This window comes from Pinus tabuliformis, chromosome Q, assembly GCF_031772625.1.
Source record: "Pinus tabuliformis cultivar Carrire ecotype Pingquan chromosome Q, CPIR1, whole genome shotgun sequence".
Lineage (NCBI taxonomy): Eukaryota > Viridiplantae > Streptophyta > Pinopsida > Pinales > Pinaceae > Pinus > Pinus tabuliformis.
This window is the reverse complement of record NC_142296.1, coordinates 644,614,458-644,638,044: the sequence shown is the minus strand read 5'-3', so window position 1 is coordinate 644,638,044 and position 23,587 is coordinate 644,614,458. Positions and strand designations below refer to the sequence as shown.

Here is a 23,587-nt window from a genome sequence, read left to right as displayed (position 1 = left end):
TTTGTTTTTTTGGTTAGTTTTAAGGTTTTCTTTTCTAACATAGTTAGGGCTTATCTAATAGTTGGTTCTTGTTACAAAGTTAAGGGTAAGCATTGCAACATTTTCACTACTGTAGTAAACAATGAGTTCTTTGAGATTAAGGGGTTTGTATAGAGGTTCAAACAATGTGAAAATAATGTTGCAAAAGGTATATTGCAACATGATGTATTGAACTTAGAATTCACATTTAAGGCTTAAGGGAATCGAAGGAAGAAACAAGGGTTTTCATGTCGATAATGGGCAGTCAAATAGAAGCAATGCATAAGTTTATGTGGTACAAAACAATGTTAATGGAATGGGATTGCACCATATAGCTCAGTAAATGTAGGATATGGAGATGCATATGCCTCTTTGGTAATGGAGACTCCTCTCATGGAACTAGAACAACATTTATTGTGTGATTTTATTCAGTAGGTTATGGACTCATTCACATAGCTTTTAATGGAAAACATTGGCACATTCATTTTTATGGCAACTAAATTTCAGTGAAAATAAAAAGATGGATGTAGAAATTCTCTTAGACCATTCTCCAAGCTCCACTGCTATCTCTTCCTTCAAACCATAAATTAGTTGATTCATTATTCTTGTATATGTGTTGAAAGGCGATGAAATGAAAACATAATAATATTATTTATCTTAGTGGGTCGGTTGGAACCCTAGTCACCCTCACTCCCCTGGATCATGCCTCCTCGTCCATGAAATTAGTGGTTGTCTTCCTTTTCCTTAGGGGTGTATATATTTATTGCGAGTACTCTGTGTGCAGTGCTTTTGTGGGGTGTTTCAAGGTTTTTATGGGATTAGGGTTCTGAATTCTTATGTTTCTATCGTCATAGTTGTTTGACATGGTTTTCCATTGTGTTTCGTCAGGGTCAGGGGTTGTCGTCATCTTCTCGCTAGGCCTTGTGGCATGTTCTTTGTCCTGGGTTTCGCCACTTTCCGCCATACTCATGGTTCTAGTTATTAGTGCCTCTGTAGGTCTACTTCAAGCTTTGTGGCTTATTTTTCGTGTTGCCTACTTTCAGGTTTCATTTGTGGCTTCTAGATCAGTGTCTGCCCTGTCTCAGGGTTTTGACTCTACATCATTTGAAACCTTGATGGGTTCTGCCTAAGGGCCTTGTACCTTTCATTTTCAAGTTCTATTTCGGGGTTGTAAGATCCGTAGGTAAATATGTTATAGTCTGTTGTTTGGGCCATATTGTGTGCTCCCTCTAGGACTTGTTAGCGAGCCTATGTGCCCTATTGGGTTATTTTTTTGGGGGGTTTCAGCACTAGTGGACTTTTTTTGCACATATGCTTGTAATGGGGCTTGTTGGAGCATCTCCAGGTGCGTCCAAGTCGATCAGAGCATTCTAATGGATGTATTTGTTTATTTTTTGATCGTATATGTGTGATGAGGCCTATTGGAGCATCCCATGCACATCCAAGCTGGTCAGAGCATCTTCTGACAATTTTTTAGTTTGCAGGCTTTGGGCCCTTTACCTTTAGTTTTATGATGGGATCTACTAACCCGCTTTGTAATGAGTGATTACCTATTTTTGGGCCATTTATGAAGCTCCCTACGAGGATACTGGGCGGTCCTACATACCCTGCTATCTTATTTATGGTATTCCATGATTTAGGAAAGAGATTTGGAATATATATTGGCTATTATACATATATAAACAACTTTTAATAGCAATTTGTTGATTTTTTCTTTTTGAAAAATCAGTATCACTTATGTTCTCCACCAAGGACAACAACATAATGTTTCTCACCTCAAATTCCAGATTCATCCATTTAAATAAATTAGTTACACCTTTTTAGCTAAAAAAATAATAAACCCTTTATTCCATATGACATTAAATCTCCCTATGAAAGCTTATCAAAATATCCGGTTTAGATTTCTCAATTTGTTCGATGTTTTATCTATTTGGTAAATTTTCCTATATTTTAATAAATAATAATTTATTAATATAAAGTAATAGAAAAAAGAAGAATGTTGCTTTACTCACTGTTTAAAGTAAAAAGCAGAGTAAATTTAATTATAAAATTTAATTTCTCATAGAAATAGGATGAAGGGAGATCTCCCACAAAGCATCAAAATATGAGAAGTCAGGAAGGGGGAGCGAGGAATTTGAATATTCGTATCAAATAAAAGTGCGGAGAATCGTCGATGCTCAAGGATCTCTTTATTCATTTTTTTAAGACTATCATTTTGATCCATATATGGAGAGATTGTTCAAATAATAGGTGGTGAGAGTTGGTTGGGACTTTTAAGTGACATGAAAAGAGTTGAAATAAATAAGTGTAATATGCAATGTTGCTACTTAATATTTACTTTTTATGCAAAAAAATAATTGATATATATATATATATATATATATATATATATATATATATATATATATATATATATATATATATATATATATATTTATATATAATTTTAATTAATATAATATTAAAAACTAATATTTTTGGCTTGGTATAAAAATATTATAAAATAAAATTAAAATAATATTTTAAAGATTTCAATATCAACTTATTTCAACCATTAAATCACATAAAAACTAAGCAATAACATCGAAGCTTCAAATTATAGGGATATAATAATCATATTGCTAGAAAGAGTTGGTGACGAGCTTTGTAAAAGCGTTTTTAACCTTGGAGCTTAAAATTATTGGGATATAATAATCATATCGCTCGAAATAGTTGGTGATGAGCTTTGTAAAAGTGTTTTTAACCTTGAAGCTTAAAAAAATGGTGTAGTGTAACTTATAGACGAAATAACCTTTTTCACCAGAATTTACTAAAATCTGGAAATACAATTTCAAATTTTTTTGTTGTTTAAAATACATTTTTGAATGCATAAATGGATTCATCACCCTGTAAAACCCCTAGGGTGCTCGAATTATGCAGATTAAACAATTTAAACTCAAGTTTTTAAAAATCTCCATCAGATTTTGGTGAAAATTAACCAGAAAAAATGTGGTGAAAAAGGCCATTTAATCTATAAATTAGATTACGCCTAAAAAAAATAAGGACATAATAAGCATATGGCTAGAAAGAGCTGGTGATGACCTTTGTAAAAGTATCGGGTTTAATGTTATGTTGTATGATAATCGTCCTCATGGAAATTTGTGTATTGTGTGTTTCTGTGTTTTGGCATGGATGACGACAGTATCATGTGTTTCTGTGTTTTGGCATCTGCTCCTGACGCTCATGTGTTAACTTTGTTCTTAACCGCTTCTCCCGTGATTGCAATTTTCTGTCCACATGTTCCTCCGACTATGATGAGGGCACAAACATGACATTTGTTCAAGTTATTATTGACAGGCGTGAGATTCGAACCTCACACTATAGAAAATGTCCCATGATGTTTGGGCCTCCTCCCATTTGCAAGCAGACAACTCATCGAAGGGACTTCGACAACCCCTCCACATGGCTGGCATAAATTCATCGCCTCCGAATAAAATTGAAGTGGTTATATTTTTAAGATGGAGAATCTACCCGTATAGATGGCAATTGTTCCGACCAACACAATAACTGTTAAATTTGTGTGAGGTGTAATTATTAGTGTTGTTGTTTGTTTGTTTGTTTGTTTGTTTGTTTTTTTTTGTTATATGATAAATGCATTTTAAATCACATAAACCTGTCAAAAACTAATGAAAAATTAGAAATTTCATTTGTAAACAAATAAAAAGTAAAAACATTCCATTTTCAAATATTTGTTTTAATATAATTTTTTGAAAAACATTATTAAAATTTTATAGCAATTTTTGGTTTTAATAGAAGTCAATTTGTTTTTCCAAAAGCCAAAAATAATATAACCCTCCTTTGGACAGGTATAAAAATAAGATTAAAGTTTAACTTATGTCATGAGGTATGAATTCAATTCTCTTGGGGTCCATTAGGGTTAGGCTCCATCATATGAGTAGTTTGGGTGTGTGGCCTCTTTGAGCCGGCTTGCCCAAGGATCATTATGAAAAAATAATATATATCCATCCTTTAAGTAAGGTGTGTTAAGAGATTCTTTGTTTATTTAAAAGATATATGAAGCAATAATTAGAGTAGATTATAAATTAAATTCATAATAAGAATATAGCACTTGCCTCATTATACATCACAATGTTGCTCAAATTAATTAAAAAAAAAAGAACATAAAAATTAACTAAATTATAATTTTATTTTAAATTTTAAATTTTAAATTTTATTTGTTTTATCCTTTTTGTATTTGGAGGAATCGGTAACTACAGTTGCTCTCATACTCGCGTGACACAAGGTTTATACCCGTCAGCTGCCACTATAACCCTCAGGTATAACTGCCCACCTCCCAAGAACAGAGCACGGGTAAAGCTAGGATTGAACCTGTGACCTGCGCAACGACACAAACGCCTTGACAGAACGTTCGTTGGTCAACAGACCCAAATTGTTAGAGGAATTTTAAATATTATTATTATTATTAGAAAATAATTAATATATTAGTTAAACATATATTCATTTTATAAAGAACGTAAAAATATTCTTAACCGTGAAGATTCACTTCCACTTTACCATGAAAAATCTTAATGTGTAAATAACTCTTCTTACAATATGATTGTCAATAACATGGATTATCAATATCACATGCCTAATATTACATGTGTTGATATGACATTATTTTTAATTAATTAATTTGAGATAAATCAATTAAAAGATCATAGGTAACTTGGAGATAAATCTTAACCTTTGATCTATAATTACTACTATGAATATTTCAACATATTCATGGAGGTTAAATCCCTACCATCCGCCTAATAATTACTCATAAATAAATTAAAATTGTGGAAGGCCTATTTTGAAATAGACATGTCTATAAGTGTGATAAGTGTGCAGTGAGTTCCTCTAATGATTAAGAACATGTGTTTCCTCTTAAAATTTAAAGGTTCACATCCAGAAATGAGTAGAGTATGTATGCATTTGAAGTATATCCTCATGGAAACAACATCACTTACCATTCACTCTCTCCTTTGTCTTAATAATACCTTCTTGCAAATGAACCCCATATCATCCTTCCTATTGGATTCCATGTTGAGGAAATATGCTCAAATTTACTTATTACCGAGATGGCTGCAAAAATTCCTTTTCCTCCAGACTTTCCTAACCTTATTCCTACCTTGATGTGGAGAAGTGCCTTCATGTTGTGGTCTCTTCCTCACTACCATTCTTTTCCAACACTTACAACAACATGGTTATACAAGCCAAAAAAAGTACATGGATTTCTATGCCACGAATTCCACTCACCATTATCAATCTGCTTGTAATCAAAAGGAACATTAGAATATCAAAACATTTTATACCTCGCTTGGTATGTCTTTGGTGCATTCCTGGCGAAAAGAACATGCCTTACCTCTTCTTTTGCAATGCTCACTATCACAAGAAGATTGTGATTTTTTATCAACATTCTCTTTCCTCGATGGCTTTAAAAATGGCTTGGATTATTTATCCAAAGAACCCCTTTCTTTTGTTTCCTTCGAGCACTCTCCTTCAATGTACCCCATCTTAGTGAGGAGTCTCATGCCAGTTCCTGAAAGAGGTATCTCAATGCTCCCAATAGAAATAACATCATGTGAAAATGGAACTAAACAACTATTAACATTGTTTACCTCAGTTGTTGATTTTGAAGCAGGTAATGATGGATTTTCTAAGCCTTCATTTCACTTCAACCTTTCCGAGGCCTTTTCTGTGGCTCATAATTGGAAGTGTAATCTCTTCTTCTGCTCTTCTACTTCTTGTAGAAATCTCCTTAATTCAACATTCTTTGCTTGAAGGCTCTTGTTGATCTATTCATTTGAATGATGAGAAGAAAATGAAGAAGAAGAATATTCACCCGAAGATGGAGATGGAGAATTGTCCTCTACTCTCTCTTTCTCTTGTTCCTCTTTTTCCACTTTCTCCTCATTATCTGCAAACAATATATCTACCATGCTTCCCATCTTGTAGAACACCTCACAGATATATTGGTTCTTCTCCATTTCCCTTCTAATTTCATGTTCAATCTCACTCATGATGGCATTCACAATCCTTGATAAAAATGTCAGACCACTTTGATACCACTTGATCTATGATATTTTACTTCATTGAAGTATTCAAAATTGCATGTTAAGAGAGCATGAAAACCACATGTGCATACAATTTATAGAAGAGGAAAAACAAAAGAAATCATCGAGACAAAGAACAAAAGGAGCTAGAAAACGGGGGTGGCCTCGGTTTAGTACCTCGCGACCTCCCTATCTGGCATTCTGTTTTGGCGTTGTGTTATTTGTGGGTCGTGGTTGTTTGGTTTGGTGCATTGACATTTATTTAAATAACTGTTGATAGGGCCACCCATAGGGTGGGCCGGTCAAATCGATCGGGCGAGTTCAATCCGTGCTGAAACCAAATTATCATATGGTGGATGGGTCATTAGGCCTGTTGGCCCCTATATATTTATAATATATATTTGGTTGGTTTGGGTTTGGTAGGGGTGGTGGCCCACCACCTCTTTTTTAATTATTATTTTTATTATAAAAAAATAATTCAAAAACCATCGACTGATTTTTAAGGGTTACTGGAAAATTAAAGAGGCGACAATTTCATCAGTTGCATACACCACAAAGTGCCAAATTATTGCTCGGTTCATAGTCGCCAAATTTGGCAGTTCCACTATATTTGGTGAGCCTCCGACTTTAGCTAGCGACAAAAGTACTAGTCCTTTTGACCTGAACTTTGACTGTGAATAACTTGCACATACAAATTCGGATTTGAGTGTCGTCTATGTCGTTGGAATTGTTAGGACATTTCGACGCATAGGAAATAGTTAAGTATAACATGGTATAGTGTATAGTTAGGTAAATTTTGTTTCTGTAGTGTGTACATTTTGTAACTTACAATCCGACGGTGATGATATGTTCTAGACATGAAGTGATCTGATGGTTCATTCTCTCCTCAGTATTACTGACACTTGATCCGTGGCTTAACACCTGATTACTCCATGATCTCTATTTAAAGACCATGGAGGGTCATTTGTAGGGCGATCGTTCATGAGAGAAACTTATGTAAATTCCTACATGGTATCAGAGCTGTTTGAGGGCCGCATCCATTGGTGATCCAAATCCGAAGCCGGTACAACTACATCCGGCTATTGTTTCCAAGATCTACTGTTTATGATCATTTTTGGGCCGAGATGACTGCTTTATTATGTTAGGAGCATATATTCGAGTGAGGAACCCCTTTCGTTTCACGCGAAAATGTTTCTGGTAGCCCTAGCTACGTCATTTTTAAGATATGGAGGTATACAGTCTTTATTTGCAGTTTTAGTTATTTCTCTCTCTCTGTTTATTTCGGTTTATTTATCTCTTTGTTTTTTATTACTGGATCCATAACTTTCATTTCTATGTATGCTCTTTGCTCCACGACTCTATGCGATCTGGGCAAATAAAAAATAGAAAGGAAGGATTTTTCTCATGCGTATGCTCTTTTCCGCCGTGCCTTAGTGTGATCTCGGATAGTTTTCGATGAAATCTAAGTTCAAGACATAAGGTTCGGTTTTTTTTCCATGTCCGTTTTGTTTTGTGTGGTTTTTTTTTTATGCAAAAAGGTTTTCTCAAGTAAGCACGCACTCCAAAAATTACTAACCTTTTAAACTAGCTCACTTGATCCAAAGTTACTTTATGAGAATAGAGGTCTTGGGTTTAGGTCTTTCTTTTTGTTGAGTTACTTTTTCAAAAAGCACATGTAACTTATGTTTTAAAGTTACTTTATATAAAAGTGTTCCCACCCATTATAAAAACTGAGTCACTTATAATTCTAAAGTCTCTTTATCTTTTATTTAACTTACAATTTAGTGGGTAGCTCATAAAGTACCATTGTAAAAGTGACTTTCACTTATTTATAAAAGTGGGTCACACGATTTTTTTTTTTAAATGAGCTAATTAGATTAAGTTTGGAAGGGGGGGAGGGTTAAAAAACAATTATAACATTATCATTCACTTCTGCACATTCACGTACTTCGTCAGCATCTTCAACAAAGTTTCTTTAAGAAGTCACAACTTCTTCATCTAGAAGCTGTTCTCAGAGCCATTTTTTGAATCAGCCTAATTTTTCAAGATTTTTCCATTAGAACACTTAGTTTCATCATCTATAGCTTCAGTTTCTGTTAAAATGGAAATTCCATGCCAAGTTATTCTTGACAACACCATCTACTTCCAATGGTGGTCCTACACTATGGATTTACTTAGAAGTAAAGGTCATTATAGAATAGCCTCAAGCCAAGAATTTAAACCTAAAGATGAAGATAAGGCAGTCAAATGGGAAAGTAATCAAGATAAAGCATATGGCCTAATAGAGATGTCTATTTCTCCAAACCTTAGATTCCATATTGTAGAACTTGATACCCCTGATGAAGCAATGAAACAACTCAATAAAGTTTTTGGAATTGAAAATGAAATTAGAGCCCATCAACTTGAAAATGAGTTGCTTACGTTGGACCCCAATAATTTTTCTTCCATAGAAGATTTTTTGTCCAATTTCAAGACCCTTAGACTTCTCTTGGAAGGTGTTAAGGTTAAGAAAGAAGATGGTAGCCTTATCTATTCCATTCTTACTAAGTTAGGACGAGCCTACTTTGTGTTTGTTTCCACCTTCCATTCTAATAGAGAAGCCTTTATTTCTCAAGGACAAGCCTACAAGTCCCCCTCTTTTGATGCCTTTTGTGATTCTTTAATAAGAGAACAAGAAAAACTCTTACATATTGGTCTTCTTAATACTGGAAACTCTTCTAAGAAAGCCTTAGCAGCCCAGCAGCAACCAAATTCAAAGAATCATAAGAAGTAGTATCCTAAAAAGAATGGTCCTAAATCAAAAAAGGGTCCTAGGCAATTTCAGTCTCAAAATGAAAAATCAATTCAACAAAATGATAAGGCAAATAAAAACAAAGGGAAGAAGACTGATAGACATTACAACTTTTGTAATCGAGATGACCACTTAGAATCCAAATGCTTTAAGAAGATGGAAGCCTTGGAAGCAACAATGAAGAAGCATAACATCCATTTGGAGCACTCTTCAACTTCAACTTCATCTTCAGGAATAACACTTTCTGCATGTGGTTGTCAAGCATCTCAATCTGGTTATGCACTAAATGTATCTTCTTCTTCTCATTCTCATGAGTGGCTCATTGATTCTGGAGCTTCTTATCACATGGCCAAAAACAAAGCCCTGTTTTCTTCTTTAGATGATTGTAACACCAAAATATATATGTTGGTGATGATAGATATCTTAGTGTTGTAGGGACTAGAACTATTCATCTAGACAATGGTCAATTTAATGATGTATTATGTGTTCCTACCTTATCTTGTAACCTTGTATTTTTATATTAGATAACTCATTCAGGTGAAGGTAAAATCATTGAATTGTCACCTCATGATGTTGTAATTTTCAAGGCTAGAGATCCTAGACCAGATTTTAGCTACTGGCATTGCTCATGATTCTACTTCTATTCGATTGATATGTGGTCAACTTCTAGTTGTTTCATTCTATGCCTACAAGTATTTCTTAACTTTCATTGATGATTTCTCCAGACACAAATGGGTATACTTCTTAAAACTCAAGAGTGAAGTCTTTAACATGTTCTTGGCCTTTAAGGCCTTTGTTGAGAAACAATCTGGACATCAAATTCTTAAGCTAAGATCTGATAATGGCGGAGAATATGTTAACAACAAATTCATTAACTTTTGCACTGAGCATGGAACAATTGCAACATATTGTTCCATATACCTCAAAACAAAATGGTGTAGCTGAAAGGAAGAATCACACCTTAAAGGAAATGGCTAATTGTATGCTTCAATCTAAAGGGCTTAGTCTTAATTTTTGGGTAGAAGCAATCAACTGTGCAAATTACATAGTAAATCACATTCCTACTAAGGTTTTAAAGAATATCACTCCAAAAGAAGCATGGAGCTGAATTAAACCAGATGTAAGTCACTTTCATGTTTTTGGAAGCCAAGCATGGGCCCATATTCCCGATGGGAAACATAAATCCTTAGAACTTAAGAGTGAAAAATGTATTTTTGTTGGATATTCTGAAGATGTCAAAGGATATAGACTTCTTCCACCTAAGTCCAAAAATATTATCATTAGAAGAGATGTAAAGTTTGCTGAAAATATATTGGCCTACGAGCCTAGTTCGGCGGATGTGCCACCTCTCTCTATCCCTTCTACTTCTGAAAATATTTCTTCTTCAGATGATGAAAGCGAGGACGACAATCCTCCCCCACCTTCTCGGGATCCTCCTTCATCTCCTCAACTTCCAAAATGGGTTCGTGCTACTCGGGATGCAGCAGGTGATCTTGCAGGTGATCCTACAAATCAACGATGTACACATTCTCAGTTCGATAGAGCCTCTTCTTTATTGGCTCAAGCTTCAGCGAATTATGATCATGACACCTTTACAGAAGCTTCAGGCCATCTAGATTGGGACATAGCTATGAATGAATAATATTGTTTATTATTGGAAAATGATACATGGGATCTTGTTCCTCTTCCAAAGGGAAGAAAACTTGTTAGATGCAAATGGGTTTACAGAACCAAGTTTGGACCATATGGAAACATTGATAAACATAAAGCTCGTCTTGTTGCTAAGGGTTTTTCACATGTTTAAGGCATTGACTATACTGAAACCTTCTCCCCTGTGGCCAAAGTGAACTCTATCCTCCTTGTTATTTCCCTTGATGCCTCTTTCAAATGAGAAGTCCATCAGATGGATGTTAAATCTACCTTCTTGCATGGGGACTTGCATGAATAAATCTATATGGAACAACCTCTTGGCTTTATAGAAACAAACTCCAGCCTTGTATGTCGACTTTAGAAATCCCTTTATGGTCTCAAGAAAGCCCCTCGGGCTTGGTATGCCAAAATGGATAGTTTTCTTTTAGATATTGGCTTTTCTAGGTGTCATTATGACAATATTGTCTACACCAAGAAAGTGGGTAAGTATCTTATCATTCTTGTTCTTTCTGTTGATGATCTGATCCCTACTGGTAGTGATCCCAACCTTATAAACCATGTGAAGTACATCCTTAAAAGGCAGTTTGAAATCACAGACTTAGGACACTTGCATTATTTTATTGGTCTTCAAGTCTTGCAATCCAAGGAAGGTATTTCCCTTTCCTAGTCCAAGTATTCCTATGATATTTTACGCCACTTTCACATGGAAGACTGTAAGCCAACCCCTTCTCCCTTTCATTCTGGAGCCAAACTTTCAGTCACTTTTACTTCCCCTGAAGTTTGATGCTACCTTATACCATCAGCTTGTAGGAAAACTTTTGTATCTGACCCATACCTGTCCTGACCTTTCCTTTTTTATTGGTCTTATTGCTCGGTTTATGCAAAACCCACATGAAATTCATTGGAATACAGCTAAAAGAATACTTCATTATGTTTGAGGTACAGTTCAGTTTGGGATTCATTACAGTGCAAAAGCATCTCCTCTATTGGTTGGTTTCACTGATTCCGATTGAGCTAGTGACCCTGATGATCGGAAGTCTACTGCAGGTTATGTCTTCACTCTTGGTTCTGGACATCAGCAGCAGAAGTATTTCTCTTTCTTCACCAGAAGCAGAGTATCGTGGCACCGTAGAAGCTAGTAAGGAATCCCTGTGTCTTTGTCAGATCCTGTCAGAGTTTGGCTTTCAGCTTTGACTACAGTTTAGTGTGATAATCAAAGTGACATTCAACTATGAAAATATCCAGTCCAACATTAGCGCGACAAACACATTGAACTACACATGCACTTCATCAGAAAGCTCATTCATGACCATGTTCTTGAAGTGCAATATTGTTCAACAGATGATCAACATGTAGACATCTTTACAAAGGCTCTCACAGAGGTGAAGTTTACTAAACTTTGATTTATGGTTGGAGTTTAGGAAGTTGTCACTAAGTGGGGATACGCTCTAATGCCTCCTTCCTTCTCCTACTGTGTCATATTTGTACATCATTTAATCCTATCCCAAGTTTTTCATAAGGGGGGATGTTAGGATATTCCGACACATAGGAAAGAGTTAAGTATAACTTGGTCTAGTGTATAGTTAGGTAAATTGTGTTTCTTTAATATGTACTTTTTGTAACTTACAATCTGGCAGTCACGATATGTTCTAGACATGAAGTGATCTGACGGTTCATTCTCTCCTCGGTATTACCGACACTTGATCCGTGGCTTAACACCAAATTGATCCATGATCTCCATTTAAAGAGCATGGAGGGTCATTTGTAGGGTGACCGTTTATGAGAGAAACTTATGTAAATTCCTATAGGAATCAGGATGACGAGCTCTATGTTTTGGTCATGGTTTTGAAAAAATCCAAATACCTTGACTTTTTTTGCCTCTCTGGAGCCACCTATATCAATATCATTCTCAAAATCTCATTAAGATATTTAGGATAGGAAGAACACCAAATATTCCCCTCTACAGTCTTGCCAAAACTATAATTGAATATGTTTTAATGGTAGAATAGACTAGAGAAATGAACCCAACAAATAAAGTGCCCAACCCCATTTGTTTTGGTCATCAGAAAAAAGGGAATCAAATAAGCTCCCAATAAATATGATATTCCCAATGTTTTCAGAAACAAAGGATATGGGAAGTGCTCCCTCTTAGGGCCTCTATAAAAGTAGCCCTTTGTGCTGATAAAGAACCCCTAGCTTTGGCAATGACCCACTATCATAAGGTATATTACTTCCTCTATTACAATGATTGGTGTTGATGCAGGGGAAACACCCCCCCCCCCCCAAATAATATTTGGTTCCTGGAAGCCTTCAGAAGGCACAATGTTGCAACTATAGGATGAGGACACAACTTCGTCTCATTTTCTTAAATTGTAAACAAATATTGTAACCCTCTAGAAGGCATGAGGTGATAGAGGATGATATTCCTCATTATATTAGGGTTTTATTTTCCTTTATATGGGCAACCTGCAAACATGTCAAAGGGGGTGTCTAGTACAATGTAAGATTAGGCTGAGAAGGCCTTAGGCCTTGAGAGGTTGTATATGTAATCTTTGTTTCAAATATATATGTAGCCTACATTTTGAGACAGTTGCTGTTTATTTTTCACAAGCCATGTTGTGTTTTTATGTTGTATCCATCATGAGAAATTTTTTAGAATAGCAAGTGATTGTCGTTACTATGAACGAGGCTTATAGGGTTGGTACTCTACGCATTCATCGCAAGTTAACTCCCATTGAAATGATGGAAACGAAGTCAGGATTGAGTGTGGAAGAGATAAAGGAGTTTAGGTATGGAGAAATATTAATTCATCATTGGAACTATGTGCAAAGGAGGGGTCTGTGCTGGGAGGGACTAACGAACCCTAAACCAATCAAGTTTCATTAGATTGGGAGGATGTTGTTTGGCACCGAACAAAATTATTTTATCACCAAAATAATTTAGACCTCTGAATGGGCCAAAAAAGATGCAGTTCGTCCCAAACAGACCTTGACCATTTGGGCCTTTATAAAAATCATTCAATGTAAAGGTGTTCAAACCCCATAATAGAGCTAGGTACCTGAATTGATTCAGTCTAGAAATTGTGATGGAGCCTCGAAACAACTTGAGTCAAGCTAGGTCATGCTGAAATCGTTTGTGGTCCCAAAATAGTAGCACAAAGGATATTAGGTTAAGCCCAACATTAAAGGATAACATAGAGTAAGTGTGGATGCACCTGCGAGTTAAGATTTAAGCAGCTTAGAGGTTTGAGGCCTTTATGTGGAAGAAGTCGAGAGGGGCGTAATTTTGACCATGCCAACATGTTGTGAGTTTGGGGTTTTGAAATCGAGTGAAGCTTTGTTGCTGAAACGAGTAAATTAGTGCAAAATGTCAAGGTTAGATGAGTTCATGGGCCCATAATGTTAGACAAATATTATATATGACAGAGAAATGCAAGACATATAATATGCGGAAAAACAAAAACACATAAAACCAAAGAGACACAGATATACATGGTTCACCCAGTTTGGGCTACGTCCATCCCAAATAGCCAGTCCTTCCTTTATATTATCCTGCAAAATGAAGAGACGCAACCTACAGCAGATCCGCTGTAATATCCTCTGTTTTCTCTCACAGTCTCACCTCTCTATTTCTCACTCCGAGAATACACATATATTCCACAACCTCAATACAATACCCTCATACAAAGAGAGGGGTTTCCTTCTAGGGCGAAAAAAACCTAAACTAAACATAAATTCTACCATCAGATCATCTGCCTAATGAAGGGCCCAGATTGACTAGAAATTACTATACTTTTACAAGGCAATTTTACATCTGTTTTTAGCTTCGGGAGTGCTGCCGCCGAAACCCCCGCCGGGGGACCACTGGCCCCCAGAACCCCCAACCAGGGGGGATGCCCCCCCCGCCCCTCGAACCCCCATGGGGGGGGACAAGTCCCCCCGCACCCCCCCACATGGAGGGGTGTACAATCTTCCTGGGGTATTCGGCTGAAACAAAGACCTCTAAATTTGGATGATAATCATGCTCCACACCCAACAATCTCCCACTTGGAGAATGATTGTAGCAACTCCACCGCTGCTTCATTTGCTGGACAATGACTCCTCTTTGGACCTGGCTATTTCTCATCTTCATCGTCATCCTTGAAGACCAATTGAAACTGACCATATTCTCAGTTTCTCCCTGGTTACAACTTTTGTTAGCATATCTTTAGGATTCTGGCTAGTGCGTATCTTTTCCAGCTTCAACTCTCCATCTTCCAACACTGATCGTATGAAATGGTACTTGAGCTGTATGTGTTTAGTCCTGGAATGAAATGTTGAGTTCTTTGCAAGATGAATGGCACTTTGGCTATCACTGTATAACATGCCCATATCATGCTTCTTACCCAACTCATCCATAAACCTTTGTAACCAAATCATTTCCTTACTAGCCTCTATAGCAGCAACATACTCTGCTTTTGTTGTTGAAGGTGCAACAACACTTTGGATTTTTGAAACCCAACTAACAGTTGTTCCACCTACAATAAATACATATCCTATAGTGCTCCTCTTGTTATCTCTGTCACCTGCCATATCTGCATCAACATATCCATGTAGAGAAATGTTTGAAACACCAAAGCATAATGCGTGATTTGTGGTACCTCTCAAATATCTGAGAATCCATTTCACTGCCATCCAATGTTCTTTTCCTGGATTGTTCATGTACCTGCTTACAACTCCCACTGCATGTGCAATATCAGGCCTTGTGTAGACCATTGCATACATTAAGCTTCCAACTGCTGATGCATATGGAACTTTAGACATATAATCCATGTCTTCTTGGGTCTTTGGGAACATCTCCTTACTAAGTTTGAAATGACTAGAAAAAGGTGTACTAACTGGTTTTGCATTGTGTATATTAAATCTTTTCAACACCTTTTGTATGTACTCATTCTGGGACAATGTTAATTTGTGATTTTTCCTGTCTCTAGTTATTCTCATACCAAGGATTTGTTTTGCAGCTCCCAAATCCTTCATTGCAAATGAATTTGCCAATTTTATTTTGAGCACATTTATTTCTTGCATGTTAGACCCTGCAACAATCATGTCATCTACATACAATAACAATATAATATAGCTTCCATCATTTTTCTTTTTCAGATAAACACAATGATCAAAGTGACATCTAGTATAACTTTGTTCAGACATAAACTTGTCAAATTTTAGATACCACTGCCTTGGAGCCTGTTTTAAGCCATACAAGCTCTTCTTCAACATGCACACTAGTTTCTCCTTCCCTTTTACCTCATATCCTTGCGGCTGCTGCATATATATCTCTTCCTCCAAATCCCGATGGAGAAAGACTGTCTTTACATCTAACTGCTCAAGATGGAAATATTCAACTGCTACTACACTTAAAATAGTTTTGATTGAAGTCTTTTTAACAATAGGAGAAAATATTTCATCAAAATCAATACCTTTCTTCTGTGCAAACACCTTCACCACAACTCTAGCTTTGTACCTCTGTTTTCCTCCATCTTCTTCCTTCAGCCTGTAAATCCATTTATTCTGCAATGTAGTTTTACCTGTAGGCAACCTAACTAAGTCCCAAGTCTGGTTATGCATTAAGAAGTCCATCTCTTCTTCCATGGCTAGCTCCCACTTCTTCCTGCTTTCAACGTGCATTGCTTCTTCATAACATTCGAGTTCACTAGAATCAGTCAACAATAAATAATATAATGAAGGAGAGTATCGTTCAGGGGGTATACTTATCCTGGTAGATATTCTAACACCATTTTTAGGTGTTTGGGATGCTTGTTGCTGTTGTGGTGGTTGCTGTTGTTGTGGTTGTTGATTATTATTATTTTCAGGCACCTTTACTTTTTCAGTGATTCCATCAAGAACTGTGTATTCCTTGTTTTCTTTTTCCTGTTACTTTTCTTGCAATTGATTCTTATATAAGACCTTTTCATTGAATATTACATCTCTGCTCCTAATGATTTTGTGATTTTCATAATCATATAAGAAATAACCAAAATCACTAACACCATATCCAATAAAGGTACATTTCTTTGATTTTGCCTCAAGCTTTGTTCTATTTTCTTTATTAACATGGACAAAGGCCTCACATCCAAAAGGCTTTAAAAAAGAGTAGTTTACCTTTTTACCTGTCCATGCTTCCTCTGGAATACCTCCATCCAAGGAACTTGAAGGCCCTTTGTTTATTAAATAAACAACAATATCTACAGCATCTACCCAAAATTGTAAAGGAAATCCTACATGCAATCTCATGCACCTTGCACACTCCATGATTGTTCTGTTCATCCTTTCTGACACACCATTTTCTTGTGGTGTTCTTGGAACTGTCTTCTCTCTCCGAATTCCATGCTCTGAACAGTACCTATCAAAATCTTTGCTGCAATATTCACCTCCATTGTCCGATCTAAGACACTTCAATTTCTTTCCTGTCTCAATCTCAACCAAAGCTTTCCATTTCTTGGAAGTATCAAATACATTAGATTTATTCTGAATACAATAAATCAAAGTTTTTCTAGTTGCATCATCAATAAAAGTAACATAATAACGAGAGCCACCGAGAGATGATACCTGAGCAGGTACCCATACATTTGTATGCACAAGCTCTAATTTTTCGCTCTTCTTTTCTTTCCCAACTCTGAGACATATGACTCTCTTCTGTTTTCCATAATTGCAATTCTCACAAAAGTCCAAATCAACATTCTTCAAACTGGACAACAAACTCCTTGAGTTAAGAATCGTCCTCCCCTTCTCACTCATGTCCAAGCCTATGATGCCATAATGCTGCATCTACTCCTTTGGAGGTTAAATCATTAACAAAGTCAGAAATATCATTGCATAATGTACCAACCTTTTTGCCTTTTTCTATTACCACGGCTCCTTTAGTGACCTTCCAAGCTTTATTTGTGAAAGTTGTCACACAACCTTCACCGCCTAACTACCCTGTTGAAATCAGATTTTTCTTCAGATCTGGAACATGCCTTACCTCCTTTAGTAGCCATTGGTTTCCATTCTACTGTTTTACAAGAACCTTAGTCATTCCAAAAATTTTACAGGGTTTATAATCAACCAAACGGACTTTTCCAAAATCTCCTTGAACATATTCATGAAAATATTTCTTATCAGGTGTGGCATGGAATGAGGCCCCTGAATCTACCACCTAGGAATTAGTAATATTTTCGAAAGAAAGAATCAAAGCATCTTGTAACACCTCACCTGTTACACTTGCTTCATGATTGTTTTCTTGCTGTGCATCTCCTTCTTTTCCCTTCCGAGATCTACAGTCTTTCTTCAGCTGTCCTTTCTTTCCACATTTCCAGGACACTATCCCTGATCTGGACTTGGATCTGCCTTTCCTTGATTTATTGTGATATCCTGCGCTCTTTCCTATTTCCATTCTTCTTCCCCTGGACTCTTCACTCAAAGCATTACCCGATGTCTCACCGGAGCTTTTTCATCGCATTTCGTCACTAAGGATAGCACCGACAACATCATCAAACTTTAAAGTACTAGATCCAGAAACATATTTACTAATGGCCATTACTAAACCATTCCAACTTTCTGGCAATGAGCACAAGAATAATAGAGCTCTAACTTCATCATCAAATTTTACCCCTACAGAACTTAACTGGCTTGTAACTGTATTAAAATCATTTAAATGATCTGCAACAAATCCACCTTCCGACATCTTCATATTAAATAACCGTTTCATAAGAAATACCTTGTCTGAGGCCGAGGGTTTTTCATATAGTTTCGCCAACGTCTGAATCAAAACCTTTGTCATTGTTTCCTTCAAAATGTTGAAGGCGACTGACGCTGCGAGGCACAACTGTACTGTTCTGAGTGCCTTTCTATCGAGAATGTTCCATTCTTCATTTGTCATAGCCATTGACTTCTTTGCTTTTCCACTCAATTGTAGGTACAGATATTTCTGATATAGATAATCTTCCATCTGCATCTTCCACAGCGGGAAGTTTTGGCTGTTAAATTTCTCGACCCTAAACTTACCATCTTCTGCCATTTCTCCCACTTGAATGAGAAACCCTTCTTTCCTATGAGTTTATCAAACAAATAGACCTTCGGCTCTAATACCAGTTGTTAGAAAAATATTATATATGACAGAGAAATGCAAGACATATAATATGCAGGAAAACCCAAACACATAAAACCAGAGAGACACAGATATACGTGGTTCACCCAGTTTGGGCTACGTCCACCCCGAACAGCCAGTCCTTCCTTTATATTATCCAGCAAAATGAAGAGACACAACCTACAATGGATCCACTGTAATATCCTCTATTTCCTCTCACAGTCTCACCTCTCTGTTTCTCGCTCTAAGAATACACATATATTCCACAGCCTCAATACAATACCCTCATATAAAGAGAGGGGTTGCCTTCTAGGGAAAAAAAACCCTAAACTAAACATAAATTCTACCATCGGATCATCCACCTAATGAATGGCCCATATTGACTAGAAATTACTATACTTTGACAAGGCAATTTTATATTTCTTTTTAGCTTCGGGGGTGTTGCCCCCAAAACCCCTGCCAGGGGACCACTAGCCTCCTGACCCCCCAGCCAGGGGGGATGACCCCCCCCCGAAACCCCCATGTGGGGGCAAGTCCTCCCCGCACCCTCCGCATGGAGGGGTGTACAATCTTCCTGGGGTATGCATCCGACTGAAACAAAGACCTCTAAATTTGGATGATAATCATGCTCCACACTCAACACATAAACCACGAGTTTAGGAGATTTAACCTTGAGGAGTCAAATTTAATAAACCACCATAATCAGTTTTCATTAAGTAGTATTGAAGAAAGGAAATATTTCCTGCAGGATGAAGGAGAAAAACTTCTAGTTGTGATTGATTAGGAGTTGTTGGCACAATTCTATAGTTGTGATTATGGGTAGAATTGTGAAGAGAGGTTATAAATGTGAAACAACTAAAGGAGAAAAGGAAGCTTGATTGGTTACAAAGGAGGTGAACCTGAGATTCCAAAAGACTGAGCCAGAGGAATGAACTTGGTGAGGTGTTAGTGGAGGCTTGGTTGCAACTCACTATTGAGCATGAGCATAAGCTCAACAATACATGAGGAGAAAGAAGGCCAAGATGGAGATAAACAAGATGCAAAATGACAATATATGATCATGATATCATTAAGATTTTCAACTGTGGGAGTATGTTGCAGGGCCATAAATGTTAATTTTCTCTTAAGGCTATATTTTTCTTTGCTTTAGATAATTGCATTTCTTCATTTGCGTATTAAATTCACCTCATAACATAATATCATTATTCAGTTTTACAACATTATTCAACAAGATATGAAATTATATAGAAATAAAAACATCATCATCAATGTAGTAGAACATAAAGGAACAATAGAAGAAAAAAATTTACACATAGAGACACCAAGATTGGTCAGAGACCAGCGAAAAACCCACTACGGGGAAAACCCTTTCAAAGTCTTCTTCTTATTACATTCTCATTGAATGTTTCAGCAAAAGAGGGTCCAATGATCCATATCTTCAACCATATTCCTATCTAGCAAAATCAACTAAATAATATTCATGAATATATTCCAAACAAAATCAATCTGACAAGATCGAAAAGATGATTTCAGCAAAAGTTTGTCCTCTCAAGGTCATCCCCTCAGCATGTCCCACTAGCTCTCAAAACTGTGCAATCTTGTCCTTCAGTCTTGCCTGAACTGTGCACTACGTAGTCTCAGAGCTTAAGCCTCACCCCTGACTATTGAAATTTTGCACTACACAGTCACTGAGCCCTCTCTCCCAACCTGTCACCTGGTTCCGGCTTAGTTAATGGATCAAAAAGCATTATCTTAGACTAGGAGGTTTTCAGAAAAATGTTGACTTGTCATGACTGAATTGTAGATATAGGTACTTTATCACACTATGGAAAGATGATGAAGAAGGAGATGAAGGAGGGAATCTTGTTGAAATACACACTTGTAACTGAACACACAAGCTAATGAATTAAGAAAAGCATTAGATACATAAGCTAGTTCTTTGGGGACTAAGGAGTGGCTCCAATGCTCCACTATCAGAGCTAGTGATGTACATTGTAAACATGTGCCTTGGAAATTTTACTTAATAACATAAGCCTTAAAGGCCAGCACGTGCTTAATACATGGAATATGTATGTTTGTAAGACTATTCTGTGCATGTTTGTGTTTCATATTTTCTTTCACATGTGCTAAGATAGTTGAACTATTTCGGTTGTTTTGTACTTATCTTATTAAGAATGTGTTGTAATGGTTTTTATTATTGTCCCATAGTTGTGGACTATTCCATGGGATATTAGACAAACCTTTCCTCATTTGTTAGTTGTAACGATTCTTGCATCCTATGTGGACTATTCCCCTAGATGTTAGATGGATCCTTCTGATTAACGTGTGTCTCTTCTTGGGTGGTACTACTACCTCTCTTTTAGAGGCTCATTTTTCTCCCCTCTCCGCGGTAGAATAAACTTGACACATTTACAACTGAACACTCACCAGGCACACCTTCTTTCTTTTCGAAGGTACCATTGCATCCCTCTCTCTTGCTAACAGTTAGAGCTAAGGAAAATCTTTAAGGATTTGGCAACCAGGCCTTTATACCGGATTGGAATCCTACACCAAATGGTGTGAGGTCTAATTGGGACTTCATATTAGGGAGATCCCCTGAATGTTGGCGGGTCCAACACCATCAATTGTGGAAAATTAGTGGTTGAATAGTGCATGGTGATGAGTGATGTGAAGGGCTAAGAGAAGAGAATTGAGAAAATGGAGGAACTTGCATACACATTTATAATATTTCAAATAGTAAAACAAAATAAGATAATGAAATAAACATTTAAACGAAATCCAATTTGACACATGATGCCTAGGAGGGGGAACATATATTCACCCTAGGTGGGTTTGCCTCCTCCCCTGGTGTCACCACAATTTATAAAAACATTAAATGAACACTACAATTATACTTGAACTAAAAGAATCTATATTGTGGACTAAAAATACATGAATTTTTTTGTATTGAGGGATAGTTTTAATTCAGCATACCTAACTATGTTGTAAACTAAATGAGAAGGTGGCATTGATTACAACATTGGTGGCCAAAACTCACATCAATGCAATTATCGGTATGGGTGGAGTCTTATCAAGGTGTAGAAACTACAAGCTATATATATAATAACTTCCTCCATAAATTTATGTTTCATGTTTCCCTCCATCTAACCATAACAATTCTAACCCACAACTAGTCGATCTGTGATGCACAAGTTGTTGAATAAAGTTATCATTGATGGTATCATAGTTGAATTGTTGAAACAAACCCTAAATATTGTGAAAGCGCTAGGAGATCTAAACCCTAACTACTTGACTAGACCCTAGGTGCATGAGTATATTAATGAAATTCTACATGCACTTCCCATAATGAAGCGCTAGCATTGATGTCATTATGATATCATGTTTGCATTGTTGAAGCTAGCCATGTCAGTCATTAATGATGGCAAGCCAATAACTTTCCCTTATATTCATTTCCCAAGCTTTGTTGGAGATGCCCTAAGAAATGAGTTACCTTGTTGAAGATGCCCATGAAGACTTATTGAAAAGGCATCCTAGCATTGTTGAATGATGCTTATAATTCCCATGCGATGAAACCCTAATCTAGTAACCCTAGATGTATGAATATGTCAAAGAAACCATAGCCTTTGTATATGCATGAAGATAACATGCACTAGCATGTCAAAATAGTGAAAAAAATTCTAATCCACTTGATAATCTAATTCCATAAAAGAGATTCTTTAATAGGGATGTTATGACAAAATATGCATATGATGAAAGAAAAATTAAATTTCCATGATTAGAGGTCACATCTTGAAGGGAATACTATATCAGCTTATAGGCGAGGTCATAATCTTTCCAATGAGTACTCACTTGCCTCCTAATTCCTTACCATTGAAGAGAAATCAATTTTGGAAATCAACATATGTAAATTGTCAAAATGTCCAAGCCGACTTGAGTAGGCTCATAACCCTTGGCAAAGAGACGTGTCCCTTTAGAATATGGAAAAACCACTATAAATATAAACCTAAATCGTCCATTCAAGCTCAGATTTTTTGGTGGAGACGACACAAGAAGGACAAAAGCATCCACAACCTAGAAAAGCAAGAAAGACAAGTTTGTGGAATTGTTGTTGGGTTAAATAGTCTCCCACGATTTCGAGCTAGGAGGAGAGAAGTTGCCATAGTTGCCGTGGTTGAAGTTTTCATAGTTTCCGTGGTCGAAGTTGCACTAGTTTTTGTGATTGAAGCTTCCGTAGTTTCTGTGGTCACATCTATTGTAGTTGAAGTTGACTAGTTGTCGCGATTGAAGCTATAGTGGTCAAAGTCATTGTGGTTGAGGCTGTCATAGTTGCCGCAATTGAAGTTGTCGTAATTGTCGTGGTTGAAGTTGTTGTAGTTATCGTGGTCAAAGCTATCATAATTTTCGTGGTTTAATTTGTCGTATTTTCCCTGGCTGAAGCTGTCATGGTTGAATTTTTTGTTGTTATCATGGTCGAAGTGTTGATTTATTGGGATTGGACAAATAGAGTTTCTTGAAGTCGTCTCTTGAGAACATAATAAGGCAGAGTTGGAAAACCTTGCGAAGAAGCATATTGAATATTTTTGGAGATCATTGAAGACCATGATTCATTGAAGCCATCATGAGGTGACCTTGAAGATTTTCTGTTTGGGTAACATGAAGAGTTGTGGAGACACCTTCTAAGAAGACAAAGTTGTCATTGATGAGATAAGTGCTTTGGTGATCAAGGACATTGTTTAAGGTGAAGATTATTTTCAGGGCTTGTTGAAGAAGATAATGGGAGCCTTGAAGAACAATTAAAATTATCTTGACGAATTGAAGTTGTGGGTTGGAACCCTAGAGGATAGGTGATTAGGGATCAGTGTTTTAGCTCAAAAAATGGAAGTGCTCAGAATTGCTTCAGAGCTAAATCAATGGATAGAGTTCATATCCAGGATTCCAATGTCAT

General features: G+C 36.6%; 1 pseudogene; it reads left to right on the top strand.

Annotated features, from left to right (window-relative positions):
* The window catches only part of LOC149221130 (CO(2)-response secreted protease-like), a 39,789-nt pseudogene that overhangs the window by 3,933 nt on the left and 12,269 nt on the right, over positions 1–23,587 (top strand).